Genomic DNA, 27,332 nt, shown 5'->3' on the forward strand with positions numbered 1-27,332 from the left:
ATGGTGTGCTTATGAAAGAGCTTTTGTTGTTTAAAAATGGGTCACTGTCACTGTCACTGTCATCCCATTGCTCATCGATTTGCTTGAGTGGGAACCAGTAGCATCTCCATTGTGAGACTTGTTGTTACTGTTTTTGGCATATCGAATACATCACGGGTAGCTTGCCAGGCTCTGCCATGCAGGCAGGATACTCTCGGTAGCTTGTCAGGCTCTCCGAGATGGGCAGAGGAATCATATCTGGGTCATCTGCGTGCAAAATAAAGGCCTTACAGCTGTGCTATTGCTACAGCCCTGAAAAATGGGTAAACTAAGTTTATACACTAAAGAAAATCTACTACTAAATGTAGTAGAGAAAAAACATTAATGAGAAAAGATGTGGGTAAATTGCTAGTGTCCTTGACTTAAAAATAGTAGGAGAGCTATGACTCAGGAGTGATTAGTTGGCTTTGGGGAGATCTGTTATGTCATGTGTCATAAGAATCCAATTAATTGGGTAGAATCTGTTAAGTGAATGTACGTGTAATAAGAAATTTGGGGCCAGATTTCTGCTGAATGATCAGTGAAATAAGAAATCCAACAGAATGAGTGTAAGAGAACAGAGATTACAGGTTAGAGGAGAAGCTATGACATAGTCATTCAGGATGGAAAATAAAGAAGCAAACTAACTTGATCCTAAGTCATGGTGAGGACACAATCCACATTAGCGATAATAGATTCAAGGTGCAGATGCCATTCTTCCCTGGTATTTGTATTCAGAGCTGAGCATGTATTGTGTAGTGAGGGGAATCATATTTAATCTTGTTTGTGAGTTTCGTTTTCTCAGGCAAGTATGATCAAATGCAATGAAAGTGATAAAGTTAATGGCTTTATACAATCATGACTGACTCTGAAATTAAGTCGGGAAAGAAGCAAATGAGTACATGATAAGGATGAGAGGCAGTGGAAAAGTAACATGTGCAATGTAGGTCTAATTCATTGCTCAGGTCTTAGCATTTGTGAGAAGGAGCTTGAAATATTGATCCCTGAGAGGAATGGATAAAATTGAGATAATGCGGATGCTGCAGCCATCGCTAATGTGTTTTCTTATGTAAGGTCATACAGATAAAAATTGGAAGAGAGTGAAAAAAATTACTGAAGACAATTTCAAGCTCCAAGTCCAGATGATGCAAAGGCTGAAAAAGTTGTATTGAAGGCACTAAGAATTATTTCTGGAGAGAAAACAAAGCACTTTTAGGAGATTAAAGTTGGGTCAGAAACAAAATCGTCAATGAGGACAGGGCTAGAGATTGTAAATGTTAGGAAAGATAAGGCTGTGCATGCTGAAAGAAAGCAACTCCTTAAGGGGTGCTCCCCATGCATGTAATGATATCAGCAGTGGGAGCTTCTTAGAGATGCAATGCTCCAGTTCTAGCTGAGGCTATTTATAGAAATTTCTGGGTCATTGTTCAAGTCTATTCTTTCTTTTTAAAAAAATATTTATTGGGACTGGAGCAATAGCACCATAGTGTTTGCCTTGCATGCAGTCAACCAGGGTGTGATTCCCAGCATTCTATATGGTCCCCTGAACACCGTCAGGATAATTTCTGAGTGTAGAGCCAGGAGTAACCCCTGCCCATTTCCAGGGGTGACCCAAAAAGCAAATATATGTATATATATATATTTATATATACATAATTGATTTGATTTCAATTATTTTTTTGCCATTTCTTCTTTGTGGTGTTATTCTCAGCATGGACAGAGTCACCTGCAGATTTTTGGTAGTTGTAATCTCTTGGTTCAGCTGTGAGACTTTACTTTGTCACAGATCTAGAAATTCTAAATATCAGTGCTACTGGTATTGTACTCAGTGTGTAGTACAATGTTTGGGGAGGGACCACGTGGCCTCAAGTCTATGATGCACTTACTCTATGCTGAGCCTTCCCCAGAGTTCACTATCTTTTCTTTAAGAAGTATTTTTTACATTATTGTAAAGCACAAGAAAATTCAAGAAATACTGGTATAGGTCAAATACTGGTACAAGATCCCAAACTGTGGCTTAAGGGAAAAGGAGAGTGTGAAAACGGAAACAGACTCGACAACTATCTCACTTTAAAATACAGAGGTGGGACACAACTAATTTACAAGAACAGTACTGCCTTTTTTTGCACCACACCTAAACTAGAAAATACGCTGACTCTATGCAATGACCTAATTTCATTGAATGATCTCCCTTATTCCATGAATTTATTATTTTTCTCATTTGATAGGTGATATATCTTATATCTTATACATATATATATCTTATATCTAAGACAGATATCTTATAGACTACTTCTCTTCCTGGGAGAACCTGGCAAACTACTGGGAGTTTCCTGACCACATGGGAGAGCCTGGCAAGGTCCCCATGATGCCAAAACCAGTAACAAGCTGGGTCTCATTCCTCTGACCCTGAAAGAGCCTCCAGTACAGAACCGTTGGAAGGATGAGTAGAGAGAGGATTCTAAAATCTCAGGGCTTGGATGAATGTAGATGTTACTGAGACCACTCGAGAAATTCGACAATCAACGGGATGATGATGATGATGATGATGATGATGATGATAATGATGATGATGGCAGATGAGGAGATTAACACATTAAGTGGCATTCTGAAGAGTACACAGCTACTAATTCAGTTCCTTTAATCTTTGTTTTTATAGACTTAAAGTAAAATCAAGCATTTATTTTTAAGTCTTCCACCTCATGTGCTCGTGACTCCCATCACCTTTGCTTGAATTTTGGACTCCCTCTGGTCGGTTTGCTTGTCCTCCCAAACCAAATGGGTAAGTTTAGATTTGGCTAACTCTTCTTGGATGACACTTCTCAAAACACACTAGAATAAAAGGATTGCAAATCATTTGCTCTATTATCTGGTCAGTCTTTTTTCTCTTATCTAAAGCTTAAGCAGTTGGTACTTGACAGACAAAATGTTGGCTAGACTTTGATATAATCTCTGAATTTATTTTGAATTTTTTTTATTATGCACCATAATTTTAAGTTAAAGAATTTAGATTAGGACACTTGTGTTATGCTTAATTTCTTCTTGCTCCTACTTGTTAATTGGTGGTTGAAAATACAGTTTTCCAGAAACGTTCCACCATAAAAGCCCTTCCTACAAACAGGTGCCCGAGTGATTTCTCTAAAATGTACAACTGATCATGTTACTTCGCTGATTGAAACTTCTTTAAAGTCTCCTATTGCTTACAGCTGTAGTTTTTTCTTTTTTTAATGCCCACCACCCCCTCCTGCAGTTCAATACACAGTTAAGTGGCAAAAAATGCTTCCTCCCTGCCTTCCACCCATTATTTTTTTCTTTCTGGGTCACACCGGGTGATGCACAGGGGTCACTCCTGCCTCTCCACTCAGCAATTACCCCTGGCGGTGCTCAGGGGACCATATGGGATGCTGGGAATCGGACCCATGTTGCCACATGCAAGGCAAATGCCCTACCCGCTGTGCTATCTCTCCAGCCCCACCTTCCCTTTTCTTAACTTCCATCCATCCTCCTCTTTTTTCTCCCTCTCCACCTATCCCTGTTCCTCCATCCTCCTCCTTCCCTACCACCCTGTCTCTCTCTTTCTCTGTGTCCAAAAATACAGATAAAATATGTCTTATTGACCTTTGCATGAAGGAGGTATGGTTGTAATGAGTTAAATCCAGCTATCTCCAACGTTAGAATCTCTCTTCAAGAGGCTAACTTTCAGACCTTCCTTGCTACCAGGAAGCATGCTCTTAACTATGAAAGAGTGATTAAAATAAACAGAGCATTCTAAGCCAAGTGTCTTAGAGAACTAAAAAGGACCTTTTATGCTTTTTCTCACTTCTTCTCTTTTCTGTTAAATTAAAAATATCTCTACTACAGCTCAAGAAACTATATTTGGTGTGTGATTCAGTGGAGCAAAGTATTTCCACACTTCTGATTCTCTTGAACACCAAAGACAATATTATTGCATTTTATGTGGTTTTCAGACAAACTTATATTATTTTAACACACTGATATTCCAAAATTGATTTTTAAACTACGTTTATTACTTTAATTTACTGAGTAACTTAATTTATCGCTATACAGCACACTAAGAACACTTCATTACTTTTGTATTCGGACTTTGCTTTTGAAACTATTTAAAATATTCTACTAGGAGAACCTGATAAAAGAGATAGAATCTGAGATTTATTATGAGTATCCATTGATCAAAAATTATAATTGTGGAGTAATATATAATACTGGATCTACCTTACTAATGTATTTTGTCTGTTTTTCACCAAATGGATTATTAAAAAAAATCAGAGCTCAAATTTTAAACAGTTTTAGATTTGTGTGCTTCTAGAGATAGTTAGACAATAGGGACATTTACCTTTCATGCAGCTCACTGGGTTTCTAGCCCCTGCACCAGAGAGGGTCGGATAAGCATGGCAGGAGTGATCCCTGTGTACAGAACCAGGAGTTATTCTTGAGCACTACCAAGTGTGGCCCAGAAAACAAAAGATGAATAAACAAAATCAGAAAATTGAGATTTTTGAAATATAAATAATGAATATATCAGTGAATTAAATAGCTTTTCTATTTTTTAATCTGTGGAAGCATTTGAAAATATTAGTAGAACATAAACTGCCTATTTGGGAAGCACTATTGCTTTAAAAGCTATTGAAAATTACATGTTTTATTTTGCAATTTTAAAAGAAGTTAGAATGAGATGGAAGGTTATACTTATATTTTAAAGATGCAATTATGTCCTGCACTTCTGTTGGTTTCTGTAGGTGGTTAACACTACATCTATGTGAGATGAATTAACCAAAGTAGCAATTAGTGTATAGCAAGATGTCATTTGTTATGTGGGAAAACAATCACATGGACAAACACTTTACACCAAAAAAATCTAATTTACTTACAAAAATCAATACCTGTGTCCTTCTCGGCTCTATTTGGTTTATGGAATATAACCTCAACAAATTGTAGAAATAGAATCACCACTGCATATCATGGTTGTTCTTAATAAAAGCAATATATTAGCAGGTAAAACTAATTCTCATAGAATGATATCCATGTAGAACTTTTTAGTGTAATGAATTTGAGATTTATAATGGAAATGGAAATTAACATTTTGCAATTTTTTGATACCCTGATATTTGTTAATTGGATATTATTGAAAATCATAACTTTAGCCAAGAGGTTAACTAGGACACTTATTGCTATTTAATAGGAATATGACCCAGGCACCTTGATCCTTATCAGTGATTTTCACTGGATATAGAACCATTGGTAGGAAATAACTTGAAATAGAATATCATTACTTTTAGTTGTAGCAAATATTGAAGAGCGCCATTGTCTTAATGAGCTGAAGGCTGTGGGCAGTACTGTGTTGCCTTCAATTCATATTTCAAATGACTATTGGACTTTCAAGGAGGCAAACTTCGGTCTATAATTTTATGACTTAGAACCTATTTCAAAATATCAACAGATTTTAAATCAATGGATTGATTATTGTTTAAAAAGTCTTGAAAGAGTTTTAGTTTTATTCTTATCTGTGTTACTGTCATGTCCTCCCAAAAGCACTGTGCATATTTTAGAAAGTTTTTTTTTTTTTTGTTAAAGCAGCAATGCTCAGGGATTACTGCTGGCTCTGTGCTCAGGAATCACTCCTGTGTTGCTAAGGGGATAATATGGAATGATGGAGATCAACCCCAGGTTGTTCAAGTGGAGGGCAAGGAACCCTAATCACTGGACTCTGTATCTGGCCCAGTCTTGTGCATTCGATGGACCAATAAACACCTTCTACCCATTCCTGCCACACCTTCTCAGTACTCCCTTCAACCATAGCTTTAACCTAATCTAAGAATTAGTTTTGTTGCTTTCTTGCCAGTTTAGCAACTCATATACCACATATGACAAAACAGAGCGTTTTTGTTTTGTTTTTGTTTTTGGGTCACACCCGGCGATGTGTTGGGGTTACTCCTGGATCATTTACTCAGGAATTACTCCTGGCCATACTCAGGGAACCATATAGGATGCTGGGAATCGAACCCGGGTTGGCCGCGTGCAAGGCAAACACCCTACCTGCTGTACTATCACTCCAGTCCCAAATTTCTTTCTTTTTTAAAAAACTTTTTAACTTTAAAATATAATTAAAGATTTTCAGAGGTTTAAATTCCCTGTAAATCAATAGATAGTGCAAAAAATTCCATGTGTTATTTTGAAAACTCATATCCTTAATGGTGATAACAATAGCACAATTTAGTTAGTCTTAACAAGTGCCCAGTCTACAGAGCTGTAACATTCTTGGTGATATTACAACAAATGCTAAGCATCAGAAGCATTCTTTTCTCTCATCCATTTCCTCTCCTTCTCTTACTTCGTATTTCATTTTAAAATTGAGGTTACAGGGAGAGGGATGGAGAGTTAGCACAAAATTAGGGGCTTGGCCTCGCACTTTGGCCATCTGACCTGTGTTCGATCCCTGGAATCTTCTATGGTCTCCTGAGCACCACCAGGAGTAATTCCTGAGAGCAGTGCCAGCAAAAAAACCCTGAGCATCACCAGGTGTAACCCCCAAACAAACAAAACTAAAATTGAGTTTACAAAGGTTTATTGAAGTTTAATTGTCTCTGTTGTCAGAGTGTAATGTTATTATACCACATCCACCACCAAATAACAACTATTGTTCATAGGACTCTTCTGGTCCAAGTCCCCCCACACCTACTCCATTCCTCTCTGCCCTCTGCCAGTGACCTCGATTAGTTGTTAGATTCTTACAATATCAAAGTTGAATGCTTTGCTTTTGTTGGACATGATCCGTTGTTTCCTTTTGTTCCCCATAGTATACCGACTGTGAGCGAGCGCTCTATTGTCTATCTCTTGATTACTTTTTTTTTTGCTTTTTTTGGGGGTCACACCCGGCGATGCACAGGGGATATTCCTGGCTCTGTACTCAGGAATTACCCCTGGGGGTGCTCATGGGACCATATGGGATGCTGGGAATCAAACCCGGGTCGGCCGCGTGCAAGGCAAACGCCCTACCCGTAGTGCTATCACTCTAGCCCCTTGATTACTTATTTTAATTCATTTTATATTGCTTGATGATAATCTTCTTGGAGATATACCTACACAGACGGGTGCTGAGTAAGCAGAAATATTCCAGGTTCTCTGGGCCACACCTCAGTGCTTGGAGGCGGAATAATCCAGGGGCTGGAACCCAAGGCCTCACATGTGTAAGCTCTGTGCTCTGCCAAAGCCTTGAACTCTTCAAGTCTTCTGATGCTTTATCCCTGTGTCTTTATAGACTGGAATGATCCTTATTTTAAAGAAAATTTCTCTAAGTATAACCCTCTTGTAATATAATTTTAATAGTTAAAACATTTTTAGATGTATACTTAGGTCAGTTCAATAGCTATACATTCATTTCCTGATAATCAATGGGACATTTACTTAATGTTGCTATTTAAGTCAGAGTTGTATTATATTTAAATATAAAATCAATGTGCCATAGTTAAAGAATTATATTGGAATCCAGTTTTAACATTTTTGTCAGACAATATCTTAAGTGGAAGCACAGATAAAAAGGTCTTTCTGAATATGTTTAGATGGTAAGATTCTAGTGACTCGAGACTAAATATCTTGGTTGTCATATTAACTGGCCTGGAAAAGCTAAACATGCATTTTATTTTGTTTTGAAGACATTATATCTTCAGAATTCTGCATTTAGTTTAACTTATGCTTATTTCTTTGTTATCATACATAGTAAAGTTTTTAATTTTTATCAGAATGACCAATTTTGTGGGAATATCTGAGTCTTGTTAAAAATTAACTGGTGGGGGGCCGGAGCGATAGCACAGCGGGTAGGGTGTTTGCCTTGCACGCGGCCGACCCGGGTTCGATCCCCGGCATCCCATATGGTCCCCCAAGCACTGCCGGGAGCAATTCCTGAGGGCAAAGCCAGGAGTAACCCCTGAGCATCGCTGGGTGTGACCCAAAAAGCAAAAAAAAAAAAATAAACAAATAAATAAAAATAAATAAAAAAATAAAAATTAACTGGTGGAAGCTTGTAACTATTCAATAAAATTTAAAAAAAGAAATATTTATCACCAATATGTCTATGATATAACACCTAGAATAAATTTCTACAAGGTTTCAACCAAAAAAAAACTGATATAGTAACTATATTATCCAGAAGATAACTCACTTATCAATACCAATCAAATAAATACACATAACTATATACATGCAGATATATTAGCAATAACACATATACACTAATATGCATTGACTTTTTTGTTTCTCCTCTAGTATTGAATCCAACCATGAGCTGTCACATATCTTCCTTTTACACAGTCACTATAGGACAGGTACTCGAGGTTTTCTGTCTCTTTTGACATTTAATTATTCAACGTTGAATTCACATACTTCCACCTTCTTGTCCATTGCCAACCAGAGAAACTTCGAGTGGCACAAATTGCAATCTTGCTTTTGTGCTCTGTCCCGCTGCCTCTCTATTCTGAGCCCCGTTTTTCGCTTCCCGTATTGAAGTCTGGAAATGTATTACTCTGTTCAGTCTACAATTTCTAAAATACCTTAGAAGAAAGAGTTTATAATCCAATGCATACTTTCATATTTTATTAACCGATCTGATAATTGGAAATCTAGATAAAGGTATTAGCAGATCTAGTGTTTGGTCTTTTCCTGCTTCTTATTTATCTCTAGATCAATTTCTACATTGCTTCATCTTTACACAACAGAAGGAACATGGAGATCTTTGCAACCCTCAAGACCCAATTGATACACAGAGCACCCACGTGAAAATACCATCACCCTCTGGAGTGAGATTTTTGGGAAGTAGAGGAGATGGACCATAAACACTTGCTCTATAGCAGGGAGAAAAGAAAAAGAAAAAAATAAGGCTTTTACTAAACTGTGCATGTAGATATCTGGATATAGGTGAATATATGAGTTCTATCCCATATCCTCCATGGATGGGATGGGATTATTGGAATAGAAATCTCTAACTGCAGATGTATGTATTTGCAAATTATGCTCATATTTAATGACCTCTTCTATAATGTCTGATTTTTTTTTTATGTGACTACTTCTCCCCGAAAAAAAAAAAAAAGCAGTGGGCAGTAACTAACTGAGGATACAGAAAGTTGCATTACTTGAGTTTACAAATTGTAATCCTAATCTTCAATTCTCAATGTTCTCCTCATTGGTAGTTTCATAAATTAGCAAGGCATTTCTTCAAAAGCCTATAGAAAAGGAAGAATGTGTCTTATAATTCTCTTTCAAATGAAGAGACTCAGTCATGCAGTTGCTCTCACATTTTTTAGATTTAGTCACAATCCCAAAACAGGAAAAGGACCATAGCTCTTCCCCAAATCCTATCAAATATATGTGTACTATTTATATGTGCTTCTAAACAAATTTTTCCTGAACTCTCACTCTGATTCTAAGAATAAAATTGTTTTAGCAAGAGCCAAATGTTAATTTATTGTTTCATATCCTATCTAAAATTTTAATATATTGAACAAAGTCAATAGTAGGTTCCTTTTTTGTACCTCCTCTTGTTAATTAAAATTATTTATTTACTTATTTATTTTTTGCTTTTTGGGTCACACCAAGCGATGCTCAGGGGTTACTCCTGGCTTTGCCTCAGGAATTACTCCTGGTGGTGCTTGGGAGACCATATGGGATGCCGGGAATTGAACCCGGGTAGGCCGCATGCAAGGCAAACACCCTACCCGCTGTGCTATCGCTCCGGCCCCTAAAATTATTTCTTTAAGTGTATCATAATCCTTTAAGAACCAAAGTGTGGTGGAGGAAATTCATTGTGCTAATTGTGTCAATAATTGCTTTTTAAGCTATTATACACTGGTATTAAAATCAAACAATATAAAATTACAAATACTTAGTCAAAAGAGATTTCTTTATAAATAATTTGCACACTTTAACATTATCTATCCCCCTTAAAGCTATATTTATGTACATTCAGTAATAAAATTGGTGTTATAATCTTTATGGTAAAAATATTATAGAGTATTGTGCTACTGAGAGACTTTCACTAACTCCAAGTCTGGTAACATTACATTGGTACTTTTAAATCTATTATGGTATATTATTTACAGCATGAAACTGGCAAATCAATCATCAAAGCTCAATTCCCAGAAGTAACCAGTAATGCACAAATCTCAGAAGTGATTCCTGGTCATTTCACATAATCCTGAAATACAAAATTTATGCATTGTGAAGTCATTAATGAGGTGAAGATGGAATTAACTATTTGATTAAAAATGAATATAATTATCACACCACTTTCCAAGTAAAACAAATTTAGGACAACAAATTCTGAAGAATTATCATGTCTATGCTCTTTCAAATTCCTAAATTCCCATATATGCAAATATTTTCTTGCATTAATAATGCATATCTATGTTTTATCTTTTGTTTATTCTTAGACCTAAAATATTGAAATTCTTTGTGAAATGAGACTATTTCTAAGTTAGATGGATTAGATAAAAAATATCAGATGATAGCTAAACTTTTATTTTATGTTTCTATATTCCATTTCAATACACAGGGTAAAATCATCAATTAATAATAAGAGAAATAGAATAAGCACTTGAAAATTTAGTTTATCAGTTTGAAATGACTTTGCATTTTTCTGGATGAGCAAATTCACACAGATGAACAAAATAAGTAAGGTAGTATAACTAATGATTTCCCATTTTGGCAAGTGACATTTGAAGAAATTAATGAGCAGATATAAATGAAATATTAGAGTATTGAAATATATGCTGTTGTCTTTAGGAATGGGGCTCTTTTCTGTGTACTTTATGTAAATAAAAATTTAGAAATGTAAATTTATAATCTTGCTTTGTATTATCTAAGCGATAAAGTTACATAAATTGATGATGGCAATTGTAAGAAAGAATTTTGAATCTGTACATATCACAGTATGTTAAAAGTGACTTATTCTTTTAAAAATTTCTAAGATGCCTTTTTGAATATTTATATATATATATATATATATTTTTACTGAACAGTTAATGTCTTTGTTATTCTTTTGTCTTAAAGAAGCAAATCCACGGCTAATGTACTTTCTTAACGTCGCTGTTGAGTAGTTGTACCATGATATATTATTCACTTTGTCATTTACATATAAAAATATTCTTTTCATTTGATAGCATCTATATCAGGATGCAGGTTTCAGCCACAGAAGTAATATGAGAAGCAACAATTAAAGTTGCTGAAGTGGAGAGAAAATCCAACGTGTGACATATTAATAGCATATCCATGTAACACCAACAAGTATAGCAAATCCTTTTGACAATGAAATTTCTTTTCAAAAGATAGTTTTCAAAGATTAATGATTCAATAACATTCATCTTACAGTCAAAACTGAGCTACTTGATTTACCATAGCTTATTTTCTTTAGTCTGATATCTTGCTGTTTCTCCTTATAAAAATGTCACGTTAATACCGTTTCTTCTTTGAGTAGCTACGTTCTATTATATTTTAGATGATGAGACTTGTACAATAGCTGCCATTTTTTTCAGTGTTATCATTTTCATAGAGTGAAATTTTTCTTTGGCCTAACACTTTACAAATCTGAGTACTCCTAATTTTTTTTATTTGGTCTTGGTAGAAGTGACTCTGATGATGCCATGTTTACAAAGGAGGCTTATAACTGAAATGACATTTTCCTCAACAAAGATTCAATAATGTATGCCATGCTGGTAAAAGGCTTGATTTATTTTATCACTTACGTAATAAAAGCTTTGATTTAGAAAGTGCCTCTTTGCTATATTGTGATATAGAAGATAGGGAATTTATTACAGCTTTCTTGATTTATAAAATACACAATGTTTAATTTTAAACCCGCTTCTGTTATTTTCTCATAACCATGATTACCCTTTGGCAGTTCAAAAAGGCACTAGAAAGCCATAGCTCATTTATTATCTCAATTCAGAATAGCAGAACCACTTTAGTCAAAGAATACATTTTTAACAACTTCTTTAAAAATACATTTATTAGATCAACTTAAACCACAAAGTGTTGGAATATAGAGTTCTGGACAAAAATGACATCATTAAGCATTAGGGACAGAAAATAAAATGAAAATTAATCATTTAAAAAATTAAACAAGAGACTTGTATATCAGCCACTTTTCTGAACTCTAACAAAATGCTATTCAAAGTAGTAATTATACTTTTTTAGATTTCTATATTCTACACAAAATTTAAAATTACATGAAATGAAATGCCAGATGATGAAAGATGCTTTATATACAAAAGTAAATAATATTAGGAGCTAAAACCAACAAATTAGCTGGATCATTAGGAATCTCTAGTTGAAGTATTTAGATATTTCTTTGAAAATGAAATTTAAGTGGAAAAGTTCAGAAGGCGAGTCATTAAATGAAACACAGATACTAGACATAAATTCTGACATGACTGAGTGTTGTGTGCAAATCCTGAAAACTTAGTGATATAGGTAATCTCTAAAAGATTTGATCAGTTTGGATGGAAAATTGTGCGAGGATGAGGAGTATGATTGAAAGTTGAGGTAAGTGAGGAGAAGCAAGCTCATTGAGATCTTTGAGATCATGCAGACTCTTTTAATTTAGTGACCCACACTTTGTGCTGAGATGTGTCTTCTCGAAATGCTAGGGGACCATGCAGTACCAGCCATCAAGCCAAGGTCTGCTGCATTGCAATGCAGTTGCCATAGAACCTGTGTTATCTCTTAGACCCACAACCTTACTTAAAAGGAAAAAAAAATGAGGCAAAACTTATTTGCAGAACTATATACATCTTGCTGGCGCCCACTTGAGCAAATCAATTAGCAACTGCATGACAAGCTACACAAGTGAAGTGATATATATATGTTATTTAATAATAATTACACAATTTATGTTACTGTTATCACACAACAACCAAGATCATGTTTCAAAAGTCATAAAACAAGTATTCAATAAAAATGCAATAATGTTCCTTTAACTAATGGGTCACAGGAATGAAGCAACTCTAATTCACTCTTGTCCCCTACTACATTTGTAGTTTCAGTGTGGAACTGATGCCTCTCTTTCAATTGTCCTCTTCATCCAGAATCTCTGGAAAATCTTCCTTTCTGCTCTGTTCCACAGACATGAACATACTTTTAAATCACAGAATTTGCTTAGCTTTATCTTAGATGTAGCACCATAATTTGTCACACTCTCATTTTTGGAAACATTTTTCATGTCCTTGTAACTTGACTTATTCTCACATTGACTGTGCTTTCTTCTTAGATAGCTTCTCTGAGATGACTTCAATGATCTATTAAGTTTGAGTCCGATTTCCCACATCTGAATTTCTCCTACCAGACAGGATCGATTGCTATGTTTTACTATAAACTATAGTGCATGCTAATCATTGTATCTGTTGTAGGTACCATGAAATGATACACTTGGCAATTAATTCATATGTGCTGAAATAATTCTTAAACAGATAAATACTAATCTGATAAAAATGAACTAGCTCTTATTCTATTTTGAATCGAAAAGGTGTAAGTGAATGTCATCGTATGTGACTTTTTCTTATTTGATGACATTACTTAAAGTTAATACATTCTGAATTTATTTTCAACTTTTACTAATTATGCATTTAAATCTCCTTTTTGAACTGTGGTAATGACTAATTTTGTCTTTTCAAAGACCATGTAAATGCTTTCTGTTGGGGACTGCTCAGGACCCTGAATGAAAGAGGACCCCGAAACCTTTACCCTGGACAAACCGGAAAATTCCATTACCAGCTTTGCTTGACCTGAGGCACAGGTGCCCTTGTGACAAAGGAAATAGCCAAACTCAAGAGGTAAAAGTAGCCCAGGGCAGTTAACTAAGAGACGCCATTAAGCCCCCCATTAAGTAGAATACCTTCCTCTACCTTGTGCATTCCTCCTGCCAGATGCTCCTGCCAGATAGACCCTTGCCTTCCCCTCCCCACTATTTCTCAATCTACTCTTGAAGAATGTTGTAAGCCCACCTAATACACCCCGAACCTTTCCTTATTTGGTCTGAGAAGACACTTTCCTGATGATTGACAACTTATGTACCAACCCCCTGCTAAGAAAAGTATAAAGCCAGCGTGGCAGTTAATAAAGTTGCCCTTGATCGGCATGTGTCGTCTTGGGCCCCCTATTTATTATCCTCACTAGTTTTATTTCAGGTCGGAACCGCTCACAGAACCCACCCAATTAGGAGCGCTTTCCACTGCTGTCTCTCCGCGGGCCGGAGAGATCTCCAGGGGAACGCGCAGCTTTCATATTCTGATTTTTAGACATGCATGTATAGCAGTCTGTCATCAAATAATAGCTTAACTTTTTTAAATAACAGCAAAAATTTCCTTTTCTATCTCAAAAATTTAAGTATCTTTATTGTAATTTCACAGGTTAGCTTTGTTCTAGGCAAGCACTTCAATACATTAAATTACCTCTAGCCCCAACATGGAATATTCCTTTATGGAAAAATCTTTACAGAGTTTGATAATAGGAAATAGATACAGAGAGAGAGACAAAGAGGAAGGTTATGTCAGAGAGCTGGAAGTGGTAAGATGCTCTATTGGAGGATGAAAGTTTCTAATGTGGAGTAACAAACACCCATCATAGAACACAGAAATCTGCTAGACCAAAGAAAAGTCAAGGAAATAAATCTTCCTTTAAATCATCAGAAGACCCAGATCAGATCAATATTTTACTTTATCCTAGAGAGATTCATGTAGGACTTCTTAACTCCAGGGCTGTTGTAATTTTTTACGGCACCGGTTGGAAATTAATACACTGAGAAAATGAATGTGTCTCTCATGGGGAAATGACACCACAGGACTGCTTCTTAGAAAAAAGAATATCTCACCTTTATTTATTAGTTTCATTTTAACCAACTCAACCTAATTTAATTTTCATTTGCCTTTAATTTTCTTTGAACAGTAATCCCCAATGTATCTAAGTGAATCCTTTTTGCCCTTCTAACTTGCACTGAATCCATACCAGCCAATTAAAATGTCTCTAATGATTGTCACTTTGGAGTTACCTTTCATTTATTTCTGAATCTGTATTTTTCTGACTTATTCATTTTTTTATTAAATATATCCTGCTTTATACTCATACAATTCTAATTTTTATCTTTCTCCTTTTTGGCCAGAATTGTACCATTGCTGACATTTCAAAATTCAACTTCTGTGTGCATTCAGATTTGATCCATCAATAAATGGCCTATATCAATGAAACCACACATCAAAATGAAAATGGAAACTGTAAAATGCACTTCTTCTGCACAATGCATTTAAGCAGTATTTGCTTGACTTAGCGGAATTTCAAGAATGGAAATTATTTATATGGCTTAAATAAGACATAGTCATTTATCTTGTCTCCAATAGACTTGAAGCAACTTAATAAATATAGTTAGATAGCACTGTAGCACTGTCGTCCAGTTGTTCATTGATTTGCTCGAGTGGGCACCAGTAACATCTCCATTGTGAGACTTGGTGTCACAATGGAGACATTATTGGTCTAGTTAGATAGAAGGGAGCATAAATACAAATGTGGGAGCCAACCTATATACCTGGCATTATAGATAAGTCAAGGATTTGATTACAGTATTATTCTTTTTATTATTATCATTTTTGTTATTATTGTTGGAATAAGATATCTATAGTCATTTTTAAAGCTCGAAATATCATTTTGTGTGTCTGCAAACCTCCCTCATAAATAAAATCCCCCTTTCTTGATAGGGAAACCTCTTAAAATCCTTTTAAATTTACTTTTTATTTCAGTAATACCTTTCATTTGGCATTTTCTCATTAGTTTTTGATTCTTGACAAACTAAGCTGAACAGTAAATTTGTCTCATCCAAGATTTCCTCTACATAACTTATCATTATAGTACACATATGTTTATAAATATTTATTAACAAGTATTCTTTCTTTCAATGCCTGAGATATAATAGTATTACTATTTTCAGGCAAACACATACTAATAAAATACTCAATGCCAGAAATATTAGAAATTTAAAATAATACAGATTGTGAATTTACCCTCTAAACTCATCTATAGATATGCATATGGTTATATAGAAAATAATAATGTTTCAGTTTGATTTTGGAATTTAGGACAACAAGGGATAGTAGTGTATGGTTATCCCACAGTTTATTATTCTAAGTTCTGGATATAATTTTAATTATCTGCCACGATGCTAACTATATAAATTTTTTCCAGTTAATTGTTTTGAGTTTTTGCTTTGTTGATTGTCTTATTGTAACAATAAAATTGAATTTTCTCAAAAAAGTTACTTTTATTCCAAGTATCTAACGAGTATTTATTGGTAATTCTTTCAAACTTGAATTCTTCACTTTTTATGCAATATTTTTCTTTATATACCCTTTATATAGAAATTTAGTTGCTTTTTTTTTTTTTTTTTTTTTTTTTTTTTTACTTTTTGGGTAACACGCAGCTATGCACAGGACTTACTCCTGGCTCTGCATTCAGAAATTACCCCTGGCAGTACTCAGGGGACCATATGGGATGCTGGGAATCGAAGCCAGGTAGGCTGCGTGAAAGGTAAACACCTTACCCGCTGTGCTATTGCTCTAGCCCTAGAAATTTAGTTTTTTGCTATTTACTAAATACATTGTCAAAAATACCATGTCAAATGCACTGAGTTGATTTTCATTGAGTTTATGTATTGATTGGTTTTATTTATTCTTATTTATTTTAATTTTTCATTAGTTCAAAGGTCTTCCTTTTTGTAACTATGTGATATATTTATTGACTTAGCCATTTATTTGTTTTAGATTTTTGTATTGATCAAAATTTCAAAAACTGAAAACTTTATGTGATGTGATAGAAACAGAAAAATAAATCAGTTACATAATATTTGTCTTTAAATAATGTGATCATCCTTTAGAAACACATGTGAAAAGTATTGATGCAGTTGACATTAAAACAATGAGACTATACAAGTGGAAAGTTAGCACATACCTAGAAGTTAGAGAGCTGTGTTTTCAGTTGTTAGGAAAAACAAGTAGGAATTAAAAGACAAATAGGTAACAGAGCAAGCAGGTCATTAAAAAAAGTTCAGCTTGTTGATATTTTGTCAATATATAAGCAGTTCAATAATTTTAGGAATCTAAAATAAAATTCATGCTGATTTAGCATGTGTCAGTGTGCAGATCGTTACAACATGCAAATTGACAAAAGCTTACATACGGTAGACTGAGAACACCTGTAAAGGCGGTTAGAGGCTGGCCCAAAAGCCTTTATCCTTCTCAGAGAGCCCAGCAAGCTACCGAAAGTCAGAGTATCCCATCCGCAGGGCAGAGCCTGGCAAGCTACCCCTGGCGTACTCGATATGCCAAAAACAGTAACAATGATGGTCCTCATTCCCTTGACCCTGAAAGAGCCCCTACTATGCCATGGGGCTACACTAGCACGCGGCAGGGATGAATGGAGAATTACTGGCACCCACTCCAGCAAATCCATGAACAAGTAGATGACAGTGATACAGTCATACAGTAAAAATAAAATGAGATTATCTTATCATTAAAAGCCTGCAGAGGTACCTCACTCTGGCACAAGGCGAAAGATATTTAGAACTTTGTCCTTCAATGTCTTAAGTATTGAGTTAGGATGTTTCACAAGTGATGGCTCGTGATTCAAATTCTATTTCAGTAAACTGTACTTTACTCCAAGAGGCCTTGGAGTTTGGAGGGCAGGTGTGGAAATGAGCTAATTTCCCTACAGAATAGCTCCTTAAAGCATTCCGTCAAGAGTCAGAAAATTGGGACCAGAGAGATAGCACAGCGTGTAGGGCATTTGCCTTGCACGCAGCCAACCCGGGTTCAATTCCAAGCATCTCATATGGTGCCCGAACACCGCCAGAAGTAATTCCTGTGCATCACTGGGTGTGACCCAAGAAGCAAAAAGCAAAAAAAAAAAATAATCAGAAAAATTTCAATGTGCTCCAGACATGCAAGTCTAAAATGGAGTTTTGCTTAGTCATTGTTGGAGAGAAATCAGTATAGCTATCATCATTGTCCTTAGTCAGCCGCGGCTCAGTAGCCAAGCACTGCTGTGGTGACTATCAAAAATACTGTCCATCTGATGAAACTTTCAAAGTGTCTGACTATTTTGGTTGTGATCTGCTGTCCAGTCTGATAAGAGGATTTGGTGAACCTGACATCCACAATTTCCCTCAGAGAACAGTGGTCACTTTTACTTTGGACTTCTAACCCTGGGTTGAGTCTCCTTTAGCCAGCTTTGACACAGAACTCTATAAGGAGAGGATTCAAAGAAATAAAATTTCCAACTTTGTTCATGGACACGAGAAAATGCTATAGAGGTGTGATAAAGGTGATTTTGAACTGACAACAGGAGTTTGAAAAAGGCCACACCTCTATCAATCAAGTAGCTATTATATTCTACTTTTTTCTCCAAATAACAAAATTGTCCTTTGATCTAACATAAGACAATGATTTCACAATTTCAGTAAGTTGTACAATTTGGTATTTTATCTGTGCTGAAGTTATAATTTCTCTGCATCGGTCTCTGACTCTGTCTTTGTCTCTGCCCTTCTCTCTGTCTGTCTCTCTCTCTACGTCTCTGTTTCTGTCTCTGTCTCTCCATTCTTCAACCAACCAATAAAATAAATGCATAGTCCTATAAGTATCTTATTCACCCTGAAGAGACATACTATCTTCACATTTTTTCTAGTGTGAAATCAAGCACTGTTTGTTAAACTAGGTAGACTACAGATGTCTGTACATGGAGAAATTCTATAAGTAAATGGGAATAAAAACCGCTACGGCAGTAAGGCAGAGGAAGAGAGAGAAAATAAAACATCCCATTAATGCACATACCACCAGTAGATTATGGATCAAGTTCTGTGTAGAAAGCCCTACAGATTTCTTAGCAACAGAAGACTGAAACAATTTTTCACTGTTGTCTTATTTTATTAATTGAACACTGAACTATCTTGAAGTCACGAACATCTTACTTTCTAACTGAGGAGTCTGGCTGACTTCAGAAAATTTATTTAAAGGAACAAGTACAAGAACAGGAAGAAATTTAAGATTAAGTATTTTAAGCATCCTCTGGGCATATCCAATACGCAAAAGGATGGTTAAATATATGATTAGGGGGTGTCTTTCTGAGCAGTAAAACAGAATGTCATCATCCACTGCATTGTCCACTAACAATCATTTATACTTTATATAAATCTAGTTTATTGTAACTTCCACTTTTATTTAAAAAGGAGTATAAAGGAAAAGATTACCATACCTATTTAAGCAAAATAAAGGAAACCTGAAAGGAAGGGTATAAATATGAAGCAACCTTCCTTGAAATACTTCACGAACTCCAGTGTTCCAGGGGAGACATTTATTCTTCATTAGTTTATTGACTAGAGAATTTTCAAACTATTACATGAAATTCAGTATTCTACTAGTAGATGCAGAATCCTAAACATTGATGGAATACAGTAGTTGCAGTTGTAATCCTGAAAATATCAAGATTGCTAAACATTCAGGGAAGCCTCCAGAGACAGAGTCAGTTGAACGCTGTATGAGCGAATTATCAGGACTAAGGAACTAACTATAAATAGAATTTAGACAGTACCAGACTATAAGCTTTTGGGAGAGGTCTGAATTAATTTTAATAATGTTTCTGATAAACTCTTCTGGATGGAGATTAGAATGTAAGCTTCACTTGGCCCTTTTTGCCATGGGTCATAGATACTTGAGATGATTTGGCCAAGATTCAGTAAATTGCAATTAATTACTCATCCAGAGATTAAAAACTGATCAGAGGTTAAAGGAATAGGATAACTGTGAGGAAATGACTTATTATTATTCTGCTTAAACATAAATGTATTTGAGGTAGGGTGGGAAAAGACGAATACATGGGGGAATAGATTTTAATTTCTCTCTAAATATAACTCTTTCCAAGTTTACAATAATCAGGTAAATAGTAACAACTTCCTCTTGGAATTAATGAAAGAAATATACACAAGTTCACTGAGACAATAATAGTTTGCAAATGATTGCATAAGTTGTAAAAATGTGTGAAAATGTGGAAAGTGGGTGAGGGATTGTAATTAATATTGCAATGACAATGAGCGTTTTAAACTTGTTTTGGCTTATAGAGCTATAACAATATCCTTCTTTATAAACATCTGTATTTCCCATAGAAACACTACTAAGGATAAGTAATATATTATATAATTTTATCGAGTATGGCACCTTGCCTCCAGCCTGGAATATTTTCCCCATTTGAAAAGTAGTATAACTTTCTTCCCCAAAAAATCAGCCACCTGGTTTCTATCAATCTAGAATCCTTCCATCTTCACTGGAATGAGAACACCAAATTCTTTGCAAATTTTCTCACCATCACCTTGCTATGAAATCACAACTGTTGACCTTAATAGGTTCTTTTAATCTATTCTCACATAATCTTTACTGATGTTGTATAAACAATGCACTCTCTTGATCATACTGGAAAACACAGATAATATTTTCCTAATATTATCTAAAAAATTAAATAATATCCACTCTTTCAACATTCTGTCCTGAGTTTCTTATACCTTCCCAATTTTATACTATGGCTGATGTCATTATAATCTCATTTTGTGTAATTGTAGTATCAAATTTTGATGTATCAGGACCAGTTCCTGGTATGCATTACAAGGTGTTATGCACTTGGCATATGGGAAATTGATTGTATGTTCTCAAACTTGATTTTATTTTATTTAACTAGTCAAAGGTTCAGGATCCACCTGCACAAATATTTATCTTATTCTTAATATTATACAATATCAAGTCTTAAGAATAATTTTTAAAAAGTAACTCAGCACTGGGGCTGAAGCAATAGCACAGCGGGTAGGGCATTTGCCTTGCACGCAGTCAACCCGGGTTTGGTTCCCAGCATCCCATATGGTCCCTCAAGCACTGCCAGGAGTAATTCCTGAGTGCAGAGCCAGGAGCAGCCTCTGAGCATAGTTGGGTGTGACTCAAGAAGCAAAAAAAAAAAAAAAAAAAAAAGGCGGGGAGCTAAACTTTTCTACTTAAAGGATCCACAGAGATAGTACAGTGTGTAGGATGTTTTCCTAGCAGTTAGCAAACCTAAGGTTGATCCTCACCACATCCTATGATCCCTGGATCCCTCCAGTAGTGCTCTATAAGCTCAGGGCAGGCATATCCTCTGAGCACAGCTCCAAAACAAGCAAAAACAAAAATTAGCATCTCTACTTGATTCTTGCTGAATTCAGGGATTTATCAGAAGCCAAATACAGATGCAAGGTTGAATTTATAACCCAAAGTGTCCCATTCAATGGGAACTTCTTTACACTAGTTTCTACAAGATGTTCTGTAAAGGGAATCTGATAACCTGGCAGTGGGGTGTATTTGCTGCTGCTTGTACTGGTTCTAAATAATAAAGGCAACCTGTGAGTTCAAGTGTCCCATATACAGTTTTTAAGTGGGTTCACTTCTTTCCTTTCAGGCTGAGGTTGTATACAAAAAGATCTATGAATTCTCTTTTGAAGCTTTTCTTTTTCTTTTTTTTTATTATTTCACCTTATAGTTAAATCTGTGGCCTGATTTGTAGAAGTTTACATTGAAGCTGCAAAAGTTGAAGGGCTCATTAAACAGTGCCACGGAGACCTTCTGCCTTCTACAGCATGACTTGAATAGCTATTTGGCTCACATAAACCTTTTTGATTTAAGGCTTCCAAGGTGTACAGCATCCAATCAATCTCTAAATCTTCATCATTACTGTTGCCTTCATTCCGTTCAAGTGCTAAAACTAGAGTACAACTCAATCATTACCCTTCCTTTGGTGCCTCATCACCTTCCCCCAGAAGTGATTATTTCAAGACCTTGATGTTATGCAGTCTTGGTAAAAATCTTCTACCTCCCACCAGCATTGGGATCTTGTTACCAACTGACAGGTGAGAATTTCAAACTGAGGGTTTGCCTTTTAGGGCCATTTAAGCTGAAATTGGTATAGTTTAGGAACCTTCTGAAAACAGAAAGCATCAATTCCCTCTGGAGAGCTTTGTCTGAACAAGTAATAACTTGAAATATAAACTGTTAACATTACTTGGTGAAAGAATGTGAATGGTGATATTTGTTGATTAAATATTTTATTGTTGAAAAACCTATTTATTTTTTTCTTTTCTCCTTGTTGCCTCGGTTGCTAACAGCCTGTTTACTGTGCAGTCTTTTAATGTCATAATTTAATAATTATATTTACATAATATTTTCCTTTAAGAATGTTCTAAATATGGGAACTACTTGTCAAGCTTGCTCTGTTGTGTTCAATAATTAATAATTTATAAAAATGCATTTTGTGGCAATAATATATTACACATATAATTCATATGCATACAATGCTTTATACTTAAAGCTATTTCTGAGGTCTAAAGCATCTGAATGCAACTATAGCAAATTAACCAGAGCAATAAGAATAAGAAGACAGGGGTAATCAAAAATTCATAATAATACAGCTAGAGTGAAATGCTAGAGTGTCACATGAACTAGTTCATTTCTCTGGTCACTGTAAATCTCACCCACTGAAAAATTATCTAATTGAAATAAATAATTGGATGGCTGTGGAGAGAGAGAGCAAAATCAAAATACTCCCTTAACCTAGTTGCCTTCACCTACAGCCAGATTGATAGCAGGGCTGGGTAGGACTGTTTTGCAGGGTCGATGACAGAACCAGGCAGGGCTCAGGCACCCAGACAGAAGAATGGTAGAGTTCCCATCTACACACATGTGGCCCTGGCTGAAGACTTAGGAAAGTTGAAATATCTGGAAACTGCTGGAGAATTATTCTAGAGAGGCCCAGTGACAGGTTTTAGGGAAGTAAATCCCCACGAAGGAGACATAAGTGACAGGGTTCCAACTGCATATTTCAGAGTAGGAAAGCATACACTCAAGAGATAGAAGTTGCGTGGATAAGACCAGGTAATTAGACAGAGGAGGCGAGCAGATGGCTAGGGAAAGGATTTTGGACACCATACAGTGGACTGGGAATTGAAGTACAGAATATATGACATCAGGTGCTGGTAAGAGGAGAGCTCTGGACATTGGGGAGGGATACTGACCCATCTACTTAAACTCTGCAATAAATGCTACTTCTTAAGCTGGTGAGCTCTGTATGTGAATCTTTCATATGATTCTCAAGAGCCCAGTAGCACAAGAAAAAATCCACCTTCAGGTTAACAAGACTTCTCATAATAGTTACCCATATCATGAAATTCTCTTTTCTCAACTTCATTGCTCCAGTTCATGTTTTATTCATATGCTATTCAGAGGTGATACCATTTGGTATCTTGGTCACTTGTAATAACACCTAAACTAATCCAGTGCCAAAAATGTGTGAACTTGTGATTATACTCTCTGCAATTTCATTTCAGCCCAAGGGTCCAGTTAGCATTAACTTGGTCAGATCAGACATATTTTCAATGAGCACTTTTGCACATGGAATCTGATCTACTTGTTAGAACATTGCGAGAGTGTGTGTGTGGTGTCTGATAGGTCATCAGATGTTATTAGAGTCTCCAACGAGTCATAATTAACTTTGTTTTTAAAGATGGGAATAACAGGGTCACCAATAACACATTCTGGGCCTCCGGCCAACATTTTACCATGGGAGTCATGATGTTTAAACACATTGAGGAGACCGAATGTGAGATATGTACTGATCTGAAGCAATTATTAACACAGTTAAGGCAAAGGCATTTTTAATAAGGTGAGAGGTCTGGAAAGATTCAAACAGTACTCTACAACTTTATGGTTTGAGTTCACCTCAAATTTGAGATGGACTATATGTCAAATAGACATGATCTTATTCCAGAATCAATAAAAATGACAATCCCAAAGAACTCATTCAGACTTAAGAGTGACAGTATCTTCTTTGCCATAAGTACAATGATGTGGTTCCAGTTTCACCAGGTCATAATTAGAGATTAGAAAGTGGGATATGAAAGAGCTTTATTAGCCACAGTAAATACATTTAAAGCTAAGTCATGAGAATATTATATACAAAACTAATGGGAAGGCATATTCTTTTGTAAGAGGCAGGTTACAGATTGGTGAGCATCAATATGGTTAATGAACAATCCACGAAGGTATTTTCTCGTTCTTTGTATATAGGAGGTTAGACATCATATTAACTTCCTTCTACAAGTTATTGGATGAGGGTAAGAAATAAAAAGAAGAAAAAAAAACACCCTTTACATTTTCAAAGTTCAATCTCAGAGAAGTTTTTCTTTTTCTAATTTTGTATTTATTTCTTAACCACTATAGGTCAGTTTCAGAGGTGGCAGGAGACTGGTAAGATAATGAGATTTAGAGATTTTAAAAATAAGGTGAAACTCAGTCTTTGGGATTCTTTGGTCAACAATTCACAAAAAATTATCCAATCAAAAGAGAGAATGTTCTGCTTCCATCTGAAATTTTAACTGAAATACACTATTTTATATACTACTTTCATTAAAATATTGTATTTTCACAAAATATGAATTGTACAAAACTCTACACAAATAATATAAGTTCCATTGACTCACTTTTCCATCAGACTACTCTGTGAAATATCTTTTATAGCTAACAAGTTTTGTTTGTAAGTCTTTGAAAAGGAAGAAATTAATCCATTGTCACTACTTAAGCTAATAGAATAATGCCCAAGTCTTCGCATTTTCATGGCATTTTTACCATTCATTGAATATTCCTCCATCCTTTGCTCCCTATATCATATTTATTCATTTTGTACTTGTCTGTTTGTCAGCTTTGAAACAGTACCCCTATTATCTATTTTGTACTTGCCTGTTTGTGAGCTTTGAAATACTCTTCCTGATTTGTTGTTAATCAAATTAATGTTGTTTTCTTATCATTGCTGCTTATCTCCATTAATGAACATGTCTCTTTTTTTATTTTGGTGAGACGGCTTTATCAGAGAACAAAATTGAATGATGACAAAGAGTCTGTCTTGCTTTAAGAATAACTCTTGCAACCATCTCATATTGTCAATAAAAATACTCTCTTGAATTCTGCATACTCTTTTTGAAATTTGGGATACTAGATATTCTTGTTGAAATACTCTTGTCAAAGAAACTCTTGTTAATATATATGTATATATATGTATATATATATATATTACTGGAGAAGTGATTTTTACACTAATCAAATCTCTCTCCCTCTCTTCTTCTCTGAACCTCACCCTCACTATTTCTTTCAATGTAAAATTCCAAATGTACACAAAAGTGGTGAAAAACCCTATGAAACATTATGTATATTCCAAGAAATTTCAGCAATCCCCAAATAAGGTTAACACTTCCCTTGTTTTGCCCTATCACTGCCAACTGCTTTTTATTATATTATTTTCTGAAATTCTTTCTATCGAATCATCTTTAAGAGATAATTTTAAAGAACAGTTTTAGGAGACCAGAGAGGTACCATAGAGATCAAGAAGCTCATGTGACTAGTAAGTTTCAACTGCAACACAATTTGGTTGTCGGAATATCACCAGATAAGAGGTGTTGCCAATGTGTTGCCAGGATAATCCTTGGCATTTTAGGGCCCTGGCAGCAGTGTATCTTTGAACCTTTGCATCTATCCACAAATCTGCTGGGCTGAGAATCATGGGGCAGCGCTGATGCTGATAGGGTCTTCTGAGCACAAACTAAATGGTGTCCATCACAAAAAATGTTTTTAATATGAAGGAAATGCTTAACATTTATGTATAGAGTTTTCATATCACCTACTTTTATAAAATTAATTATTTAATTTACTTTAAAACACACATATAATTTCTTTAGTAATGAGTATAGGTCATATCAAATAACTATAGATAGGATGAACAATAAACCTGTTTTAAGAAAGGCCAGTTTCTATTCTGCAAATATAGAGGAGAATTTCCCTTTAAATTAATCTGCCTGCTAGATCCCCAACATCACATATTACACCCCGAGCCCAACCAAAAATTATCTCTGAGCACAGAGCCAGGAAAAGTTCAGATCATGTCCTGAGTATGACACAATATCAAAAAACAAACAAACAAAAATTCTGCCTGCATTTTTCCCCCCAAATTTTATGTTGCTCACAGTAGGAAGCATTACATGGTTCACATTAACATTTGGGGCATCATTTGGTAAAGAGTTTTATCATTATATAGAAAATTATCTCATATTTTGACATAACATAAAATCTGTAATTCAAATTACAGACAAATGAGCAGAGTTTGCAGCCAAGTTTACATAAAGGAAATGTAGAAAATTCAAACACAATCTATTAAAAGTCAACCCTATTGTGCAACATTGTTCTCCTCTGGAGAACTATTACACTATTGTGTTTATTCTACTTATGACAAATTGTTCACATGAATTTTCATTAGGGAATTAAAGTTTGTTTTATTCTCTGAATCATTAGTTTGAAGTCAGAAATAAAAAAGATTCTTGTATGCAAATATAAAACAATCACAAAGAAACAAAATTAGTAGGTCTTGAAAATGCTAATAAGAAAAGAATGAAGAAAAGCATATCTTGTTACAGTTGTTGGATTCAGACATGCCTACATTTTTCCATTTTATCCTATAAAAGTTGAGATCATAAAAAAGTATAAAGATTTCTACTTTCTTTTGTAAGAGAACCAGTGCCATCAGGAGCAACACTTAATGTTTATTATAAAAAGCAACAAGTTGTTTCGATATTTCAATTTTATCTACATATATATATATATATTTAATTTTGGGGACTTACAAGGAGATTTAAACCTGGATGCAGCGTACATTTCCCTGATCCTGAGTTTTAAAATTAATGTTTGAAATAAAATATGAGAGGTCATATTTCTTTCACAATGCTTTCTTCCTCTCTTTTTTGTTTCTCTCTTTTTTTTACACATTAAAGCAGAGGAATTCACACAATTGACCTGTCATGTGGACAGCTTCAGAATGGAATATCATCCATTGGATTACTTTCCTTTTGTGTTTCTTTTTTTTTTTTTTTTTTTTTGTGGGGGAGAAGCTGCTTGGAGTTTACTCCTAGCTCAGGATTCACTTCGGTGATGCTCCAGATTAAACCTGGATCAGATGTATACAAGGCAAAATTCAAAAGCCTTTCCCATTGGGCTATCACTCCAGCCCCATATGTATGTATATATATATATATATATATATATATACACATATATATGTGTATGTGTGTGTATTTATATATATTTACATATATACATACATATGGGACTGGAGTGATAGCACAGTGGGTAGGGCATTGCCTTGCACGTAGGGCATTGCCTGCTGACCCA

This window comes from Sorex araneus, chromosome 2, assembly GCF_027595985.1.
Source record: "Sorex araneus isolate mSorAra2 chromosome 2, mSorAra2.pri, whole genome shotgun sequence".
NCBI classification, from domain to species: domain Eukaryota; kingdom Metazoa; phylum Chordata; class Mammalia; order Eulipotyphla; family Soricidae; genus Sorex; species Sorex araneus.